Genomic DNA, 9,884 nt, shown 5'->3' with positions numbered 1-9,884 from the left:
TTTGTATGCCTCTTGGACTTTGATAGACATCATCTTCTTTAGGTTATGGAAATTTCCTTCTATGGTTTTGTTGAATATATTCTCTGTGCCTTTGTCCTGAGTATCTTCTCCTTTTTCTAATCCAATTATTCTTAGATTTGGTCTTTCCAGAGTCCCAAATTTCTACAAGTTTTGTTGCTAGGCTCTGGTGGAGACATCTTATCCTGCCTGTTATTGATTCTGTGTTTACACTGGCATCTAGGCATCTGGGTTTGGGGAAATTATAATTCTTAGTGTTGTTATCTTGTCTTTTCTCTGTTGGGTGGACATTTTGTTTCTTGGCTTCTGTTGCCTTCTCTGATTCATAGGAGAGTGTGTTAGCTGTGTGTTGCCACAGGAAATTCTTTTGGGACTCAATAGGTTTGGCCACTTGGAGTTTGAGGTAAAATGTTCTTGTGAGCATTGGGAGCTGAAACTTAGGAATTAAGATAGTGGGGGGACATCTGAGTGGGTTCAAAGGAGTGAGGAAAGCAGTATTTTTTAGTTAGTCATCCAGGAATGGGGGCAGTGAGGGATGAGGCCACAGCAGATCTACTGCAGTGCTGAGGATTACACTGTGGGATTGGACTTGGAGGAATGGAGGGAGGGGTGAAGATTTGCAATAACCTTACTTACTTCCCTGGTCTAAGTTGCCTGTGGGTTCCCAGAGAGTGCCTGCTGTATTTGGGTCCAAAAACAAAGCAATATGTGGGACATTAAGAAGGGAAGATTTGTGGGACCCCCTGGAGATGGGTCCAGGAGGAGGAAGGGAACTGCATCAGATGTTCTACTGCACACCCGGGGATGAGGCTGAGGCGATTGGATTTGGAGGAGAAGAGGGAGAGGTAAAGATCTGCAGTTAGACTACCTGCTTCTATTTCTAGAACTTTTAGATTCTCTCTCTCTCTGTGTCTCTCTGTCTCTGTCTCTCTCTCGTATGAATATGTACATACAACTGTCCAATATACACAGATTTGAGACTCTTTTTCATTGTACATATTTACTATGGTCTCCATCATCATCCACAAAAGGCTTCTGAATGATGCCTCACTGGGTGACAGAGCATATGGGGACCTTCCCCCAAGTCATGCTACACAGCTTTTAATCTCAGGATTAAGGGAACACACCAGGTTGTCCAGGTAACATAAATATTGCTTCTGTAATTTTAAACTTGAGGGAATCTTACATAGCCCAGTCATTCCTTAGGTTGGAGAGAGAGAGAGAGAGAGAGAGAGAGAGAGAGAGAGAGAGAGAGAGAGAGAGAGCGAACACATCTTTTCCTAGTAGGGGCTAAAAACACAAAAATTTTGTCTGGAACAGAGAGAGAATTAGATGGAGACACTAAATCTAGAATTCTTTACTGATTTGAAGAGGCAGTGTAGCCATTGCTGTACCATGCCAGTGGGAACACTGCAAACCACTAAATAGAAATGTCTACTGATTGGACTGTGTGTGCACTAGACTTGGGGGCTAGACAGAAGGAGCCAAGATTAGCCAGTCCGCAGGTGTCCCTAAAGTCTGAGGTTGCTTACTACCTCATCCAGGAATTCATAGTGAGCTGCTTCAGAACCTTTACCCTGTACTCTTTCTGTATTCAGGCAGGGTCCTCTAGGATTCTGAAACTCCTGTTCATGGGCCAGTATCTCAGTTTTATCATGGGCTCTGAGAGCCCAGAGAGTCCCAGGGTTGAAAAAACAGGGCCTGAAAATGTTTGTCAGGTGGATATACATGTCTCTAAATGTCTCCAAATTTGATCTCAGTGGGAGCTTGCCACTAGTGTGGGTACAGAATGGGAGAGGGATGAATAGGAGATGGGCACTTAAGGTAACTACACAAAAATTCATAGAAAAAATATGATGAAAATGATATCATAGAACAAATGGACTTAACAGATACGTATATAAAATTTTATGCAAACACTACAGAATACACATTTTTTTTCGACAGATCCTAGGAGTTTCTACAATATAGGTCATATATTAGGATAAAAAGCACAGTTTGACAAATATAGAAAATTGAAATAATTTGTACTATTTTATTGCAATGGAATAAAATTTCCTACCCAGAGCAAAAAAAAGTATAGAATACACACACAGTCTCATGGAGATTGAACAATAAACATTTTAATGATGAATGTGTCATTGAAGAAATAAAAAAGGAAAGTTAAATTATAAGAAGGAAATGAAACTGAAAAGGAAACAAATGAAAACCAAAAGACAACAGTCAAAATCCCGAGGGAGATATAACAGGCCATGGGGTGGCATCTGCAGGTCTAAGTCCGTAGGTATAAGTTTCAAATGTCCATGCCTTCTTCATCTGTGGATTCTCCATCTGTGTTTCTCGGTGTGTGGGATCCTCTGCACACACCTGCTTAGAGATCCAGGAATCTCCAGTGTAGCCTTCTGCTTCCTGTTCCCCACTCCTTCACCCATGCTGGATCTGTGACAAGGGAGTTACCATGATCTGGGGTGAGGTTTGGGGTGAGGGTTACTGATATTCAAAATGACTTCAGAGTCCATGCTGTGCCTTGTGTGTGTGGGAGCAATAAAAAAGCAAAATGATAGGCGACTTTATCAGCCTGATAAGCACAGGCTCTCCTCACCTCTGTCTGGTCACTGCAGGTCTCCTGTGACATTATCTTCCATGGACCCATAGAGCTCCCACCTACACCTTTTGGGTACAAATTCCGACCTGGACGAGGTTCACAACTGCTTCCTGTTGGGAAACACAGTGCATCCCACAGCAGCACAAACTCAGGCTAAGGAGCTAGCTGAGCCGTTCTCAATCTGACCACTTTGTGGTGGGGAAGGTCATATGATCCTTGCACATGGGTCCCGTATCTCATACCCCACACATCAGATATGTACATTACAACTCATGTCAGGAGAAAAATTACATTTATAAAGTAGCACTACAATAAATTTTGTTTTTTAAATCCAACCAAAACTCCCTCCTCCCCTCTTCCCTGTTCCTCCCCACCTACTCTACCCTCCACTCCATGCATTCCTCCTCCTTTTCTCTTCAAACACCAGCTGGCATCCCATGGATTTCAGTCAGCCCTGGTATATCATACTGCAGTGAGACCGGGAAGCCCCTCCTCCCCCATGCTTAGATAAAGCATTCCTGCAGGAGGAATGGGTCTTAAAAGCAGGCAACAGAGTCAGACACCCCCTGCTCTCACTGCTAGGAGTCCCACAGGAAGACCAAGTCACACAACGGTAACATATATGTAGAGAGCCTAGGTCAGTCCCATGAAAGCTCTCTGCTTGTCAGCAACACAATAATTTTATGGTTGGGGGTCACCACAACTGCCTTAAAGGGTCACAGCATTAGGAAGGGTGAGAACCACTGAGCTAACTGATCATGCCATTGATTAAATTCCTGACTTTCTGAAGGATGTAGCTTGTGGACTTCTGCTTCTCCTCCTGTGTGTTCAGTGTGAGACTCTGAAAGGGGAAGATGGGAACAGGGTCAGAACTGCAAACCTTTGCAGAGTCAGAGACTGGGAGGGCAAGAGGCAATGGGTCAGGGAGGGAGGAGCTTATGGTGATGACAGACAGCAGTGAGGGATAATACCTCAACTAAAACCCACAGGTGGTCCTGCAGCACACACAGGTCAGTGATGCCCAAGGACACTCAGCATCCAGGAGTAGAACAGTGTGAGGGACTCTGATGAATTTTGGGCCTGGAGGTCAGATAGACAAGGCAGATGGTCAGGAACAGAGGGACAGATGGGACATTTCCCTTCTCTATGTGTGGCTGTGGTTAGACTATGGTTGTTGGTGCTGAGAACCCTTGGATAACCATGAAATTATTAACACCTTTAAGACATCATTAGGATCTTATGACTTATCACATTGGTCAGAGAATTACCCGGGTGCCCTAAAAAGGATTCTGAAAAGTTTCCTGTCCCAAAACAGAACTAGAGCTCTAGAGCCTCACAGCACAGTGCTGAAAGGAGGGGCCCAGAGTCCCATCAATGTGTCTGACCTTGGGCAAAGATGCAACTTGGCTTCTAAGGCAAAGAGTATGTGGTCTGGTCCTGTAGCAAAGTCTTCAGGCCCTTTCAGAAGCTGAGCCAAGAGAGGACCAGGGCAGAGTGTGTGAGCAAACCTTGATGCCTCTTCTTCCTAGATATTCTACTGTGAACTCACAAAATCCTGCCACATCCCCTGCTTAGTCAGAGACACACTAAGGAAGCCATAATTCCCTCAGCCTGAGACCCTTACCTGTAGATTCCTGGGTTCTAATAGTCACTTGGCATTATAGTCAACAAGATCTAGTGCAATCATTCCATGATTGCTCTTCTGTACAGTTTTGGTTCAGGTACCTGGACTCTGAACCACAGACAACTGTAAGAAGACACAGAGTTGTATCACATCCTCTTCTATCACACCCAGATCTGGCTCATCCACAGGGACATCAAGGTGACAGTGTCCTACACATGCTCCCTAGGATTACCTTAAAAGATAGGTGTGAGCAGGGTGTAGTGGAACAAGTCTGATAATCCAGGACTCCTGTTGAGGAAGAAGAAATAGGAGACTCTCCAACTGAAGTCTGGCAATCCGCAAGAATCTGTTCATACAACAAAACCCTAAGGATGTTCATGCAATGAAGGGTTGCTGGGGCAACAGGCTCAGGAAGTCCATCCCTTCCTCAGCATCTCTGGGTGGGTGATGGATACTGGGGAGGAAAGAGACATTTCCTTTAGTGATGTTGCTACCAGCAAACCGCACATACTCCTATAAATAAACCCTCATCCATTTAGTTACTATAATAACTGACTGAATGATCAACAACTGTTTAAAAGACAATAAAGTACAAGAGTGACCAGTTGACAGCAAAAAGGAGAAGATAAACAGTAAGAGTAGTAGAGGAATGAAAAGGAACTAAAACCTCATTAACATGTTTGAAAATGTCATAATGAAACCCATTATTATGTATCATTAGTATATACTAATAAGAAACTTAGAGAAAAAAAGAATTCCAACACAATAATGTCTTTGCAGATTACTACATCAGACAACATTACTTTTCTAGAGAGATATTTTTAAAAGGGAGTATTATAAGATCTTCCATTGTGCTGCAGGCCTAAGCATACTCAGCTTTATTCCTCTGTAAGGTGTTTCTTGCATGTTCTACCCTGACCACCATGGAGTAGACAGGATACAGCGCAGCCCGGCTGAGGTGCTGGGAGAGGGAAGAGCAATTCCTCTGAGTACAGGAGAATGGCTGCCTGATGCTTCCACTGCAGTCTGAAGGCATTAGTGAGCTCCTTTTGCAAACACCCCCGCGTGTGCTCATGGGGCTCACAGGACACTTTAGAATTTCAATAGCCATGTTATTTTTGAAGAGCTTCATTATAAAATGATCCATTGATGATCAAATCCATCCCTATATATGAATACCTTTGTCGTTTTGAGCAAATGTATGAGACATTGTAACCATGTCCAATTGAAGTGTGAGGATGTTTCTGTCACTCAAAACAGTTCCTTCCCACCCCTATACACTGGCTATTGTCCTGAACCCTGTTTCCCGGCAAACACCTAGCTGCTTTCTGTTCTGGGGTAAAAAAAGGACCACAATTTAGAAATTTCAAATCTCTGTGTATGCTATCACAGAAATGGAATTATTTGCCTGTGCCAAAAGTGTGCTTGACATTGTCACGTATAAGAGGGATAAAGCCAACAAGTCCCTTCAAGGAAGATGATGAATATAATTATTTTCATTGGAAAATTTCAGCTTTTTGATCTCTTTATGTCTCTGGTCTCTCTGCTCCCTTTACAACCACACGTACTACTTTCTGATGGATCCAGTTTGGGAAAACTCCACAGAATTTTAAAATACATCAGAGCCCATGGTCCCCTTATCACAGAAAAGGAATCATTTGTATCTCATCCCGCTATTAGTAGAGCTATTCAAGCCTGTTGTCTCTTGTTTTACAGTGTCATTCCTTATATGCAGGCAACACATTTTACCCACTACCCAGTTCAGGACCACCTGAGTGATCTAATTTAACTACTCTCTCTCAAGTCCTTGTGAATATCTCACACACAGTTTTTTGAGAGCAGTATTTTCTTTTCAATGGGCTAAAGACATCAGCGAAGAACCGCTGAATCTTTTAACATATGCGTGTTTAACTTTAAATGCAAATGCCAAACTGTCTTCCATGAAGGTCCTTTTGCATCTCCTCCAGACAAATGTGAGGGTGCCAGTGTCTTCCTATCTTTTCGACCACTTGGCATTATGGCTCCTAAGTCTGATTGTATTGAATGGGTGTGAAGGAGCTTCTCATTGCAGATGTTTCGATGAAAATTGAGCCTCTGTTTCCCGTTATCACTTGCTCCTGTTCACTCCATACTTCCTTCCATAGAAAGGCACCTCAGCATCTTTATTTCACATATCTGCTATGGCCTTGGAAATTACCAGCAGAGGGTCTCTGAATGAAGGTGCAGTGAATGACCAAGCACATGGGTCCCAACCCTCCCCCAGCTGTCTTACTTATTGTTCTAGTGCTGTGAAGAGACACCATGACTAAGACATCTTGTGGTAGAAATCATTTAATTGGGAGCTTCCTTACAGTTTTCAAAGGATGAGTCCATGGGTCACGATCCTGGTGAGCAGCATGGCAGCAGGCAGGCATGGTGCTGTGGGCTCTTGCTGCAGCTGAGAGATTGCACCCTGATCCACCACACCAGCAGGAGCCAGAGAGTTAGACTGGGCCTGGCGTGGGTTTTTGAAACCTTAAACTCCATCCCCATAGAAATAACTTCTCCAATAAGACCATGCCTCCTAAAGAGTCCACCAACTGGAAACCAAACACTCAAATATATGAGTCTATAGGGGTCATTGGCATTCTAACCAGCACACCAGCTCAGCTGTGAAAAAGTCTTCTATCAAGAAGCAGCAACAGGAAGCCCAGGATACATGGAGAAACGACTGAGGGTAGGGAGAACAGCTGTCCTTAATGGCGGGAACAACAGACTGGACAGGAATGCATTGGAGCGGCTACAGTGCAACAGTAGGAAGTTTGAATTATTAGAGGAGGCTGGGAAAGGCATGGCTGTGTCATGCTAGGAATCACACAAAAGAACTAAGGAGGGCGTGCCCGCCACTGAACAGGCTCTGGGTGTAGGTGTGTGGAACGAAATCCATGAGTCTGTGGAGAAAGACCGCGCCTGGTGGGGCCGGGAGCCGCACTCACCACGCCGAAGATTGCCAGGGCTGGCCGATTCCCCACGCTTCCCACCGCTTGCAGCCCAGGCACTCGGGGAGCAGCTGCACAGCGCTTGCCCCTCCAAACTAGAACCCTCCGGGGCCTGCCAGCCACACCGCGGACCGACTGGACAGCCAGCAAATGCCTGAACTGGACTAGAAGTCAGAGAAAACTTTTCTTCCCATGGCCAGCTATGACCCCGCCCACAGCCTGGTTCCGATTGGCCTTCTCAACCGCCTCGCCACGCCCACCGCGGTCTCCTGACATGCTTCCACCATCTCTGAGACCAGTCTTGCTTAGTCCAGGGAGAGGCTTGGGCGCCGCCATTTCCCGTTCCAAGCTGGTGGCCTGCAGGTCTTAGAAGGGTTTGCTCTGCCTCTGCACGTCTGTTTTTTAAAACCCGAGGTGACCTATTGAAGAAGCCCACGGAAATAGAATCGAAAGCGTTCTAAGATGGCGAACCGTACGGTCAAGGATGCCCACAGCATCCATGGCACCAACCCTCAGTATCTGGTGGAGAAGATCATTCGCACGCGCATCTATGAATCAAAGTACTGGAAAGAAGAGTGCTTTGGCCTTACGGCTGAACTTGTAGTCGACAAAGCCATGGAGTTAAGGTTTGTGGGTGGGTCTACGGTGGAAACATAAAGCCAACTCCTTTTCTGTGTTTAACCTTGAAGATGCTTCAGATTCAGCCTGAGAAGGATATCATTGTTGAGTTCATAAAAAATGAAGATTTCAAGTACGTCCGGATGTTGGGGGCTCTTTACATGAGGCTCACAGGAACTGCAATTGATTGCTACAAGTACCTGGAGCCTTTGTACAACGACTATCGAAAAATCAAGAGCCAGAACCGGAATGGGAGTTTGAACTGATGCACGTAGATGAGTTCATTGATGAACTTCTGCACAGTGAGAGAGTCTGTGATATCATTTTGCCCCGGCTACAGAAACGCTATGTGCTGGAGGAAGCTGAACAACTGGAGCCCCGAGTTAGTGCTCTAGAAGAGGACATGGATGATGTGGAATCCAGTGAAGAGGAGGAGGAAGAAGAAGAAGAGGAGAAGCTGGAAAGAGTCCCATCACCTGACCATCGCCGAAGAAGCTACCGAGACCTGGACAAGCCACGACGTTCTCCTGCACTGCGCTCCAGGAGGAGTCGGAGTCGGTCTCCCAGGAGGCGAAGTAGATCCCCAAAAGAAGAAGCCTTTCTCCGCGCCGAGAAAGCATAGGAGCAAGAGTCCACGACGCCATCGAAGCAGGTCCCGAGACAGACGACACAGATCCCGCTCTAAATCCCCAGGGCACCACCGTAGTCACAGACACAGGAGTCACTCCAAGTCTCCTGAAAGGTTCTAATAAGAAAAGCCACAAGAAGTCCGGAGAGGAAATGAGTAATGGATTCCTTTTGACTTTTGTCCTCCTGTGGATGACCTCCTGTGGATAGGAGAAGAATATGTTTAGTGAAAGCATCAAGATCTCCTCTTCAGGCAGCTATGCGTATTTTGGGTTTTTTAAAAATAAAGTCGTTTGGTTGGTTTCTGTTTTGTTTTTATTTTAATATTACAGAGGTGCTAAGGTGTGTATCTCTTTCAATTATAATCAACATCTTTGAAGGATGTTTATGACCCAATCAAGGTCAGGTTTTGACCTAACCAACTATGGTTATTCATCCTTAAAAAGGGTCAACAGGATCTGGGAGTTGGGGAGATTCCTGAGAATGAAGGGATGTAGGTAGCCACATGGTGATCATTTTCTTCTTTGCAATTAAACCGGACACAGTTGTCATTTTTCTTTAGTTCTGTTTCTCTATGAAAACCTGGGAGTTCTGTGGTTGATACTGCTGCGACCCAGCTAGGAAAGCATAGTAATTCCTAACTTCTCATTCACTACACACAGCAGTAGTACATTAAACATGCAAAGTTACCAGTTAGCAGTTTTGTAAGAACAAAATACGTTCAAACGTAAAGGTTTACCTGGATTTCATTTTAATTCAGTTTCATGAAACAATTCAACATGATTGCACTTAACATGCTTTATACAAGCCAGGTAAGGTGGTTCACACCTGTAAGTCATCTCAACACAGGCTGAAGCAGAATACGTTTGTAGTTTTGACCTAAGTTGCTAGGTAACATTAGAGACTGCTTTTAGAGGGCATGGAGTGAGAGGGCTGTGCTAATGAAGGGACACATCCAGCTCAGCAAGCTGAAGACATCCCAGGGTATTTCCACATGGATGGAAATAGGGACTAGTGGGGCTCAGCATAGTGATCTAGGCCAGGGCTAAGAACTGTCAAAGATGTTTAGAGGCCCAAGGGAGTATGAATCGATGTAAGGTCAAACAGAAGCACCACAGGCAATGCCTACCTTTGGGACTAGTAACACAGGTCACCTAGTAAATACTGGAATAGCCGTTCACAAAGGCAGAAGGATCAGTAAGTCAAGGATACCGAAGTGTGGTGGTATTGTGTTCCCAAAATATTGTGTACCTTAATAAACTTATCTGGGGGACATTGTTAATGTAATCTTGACTGTATATTGCATATATATACTTATTAAAGATAGTTTTTCTTGTATTAGTTATAAGCTTTTTTAATTTTAGACAAAAAGAGAGAAAATGTGGTGGTATTGTGTTCCCCAAATATATCTTGT

At 44.6% G+C, this 9,884-nt stretch overlaps 2 pseudogenes; one reads left to right on the top strand and one right to left on the bottom strand.

The window, feature by feature from the left end:
- Positions 1–7,623: 7,623 nt before the first annotated feature.
- LOC114689134 lies at positions 7,624–8,631 on the top strand (annotated as a pseudogene).
- A 267-nt stretch (positions 8,632–8,898) lies between these two features.
- LOC114689129 overlaps positions 8,899–9,884 on the bottom strand; it is a 5,615-nt pseudogene continuing 4,629 nt past the window's right edge.

The sequence above is a fragment of the Peromyscus leucopus genome, chromosome 5, assembly GCF_004664715.2.
Source record: "Peromyscus leucopus breed LL Stock chromosome 5, UCI_PerLeu_2.1, whole genome shotgun sequence".
In the NCBI taxonomy this organism is placed as follows: domain Eukaryota; kingdom Metazoa; phylum Chordata; class Mammalia; order Rodentia; family Cricetidae; genus Peromyscus; species Peromyscus leucopus.
The sequence above is the reverse complement of the archived record's forward strand: the minus strand, read 5'-3'. Positions and strand labels throughout refer to the sequence as shown.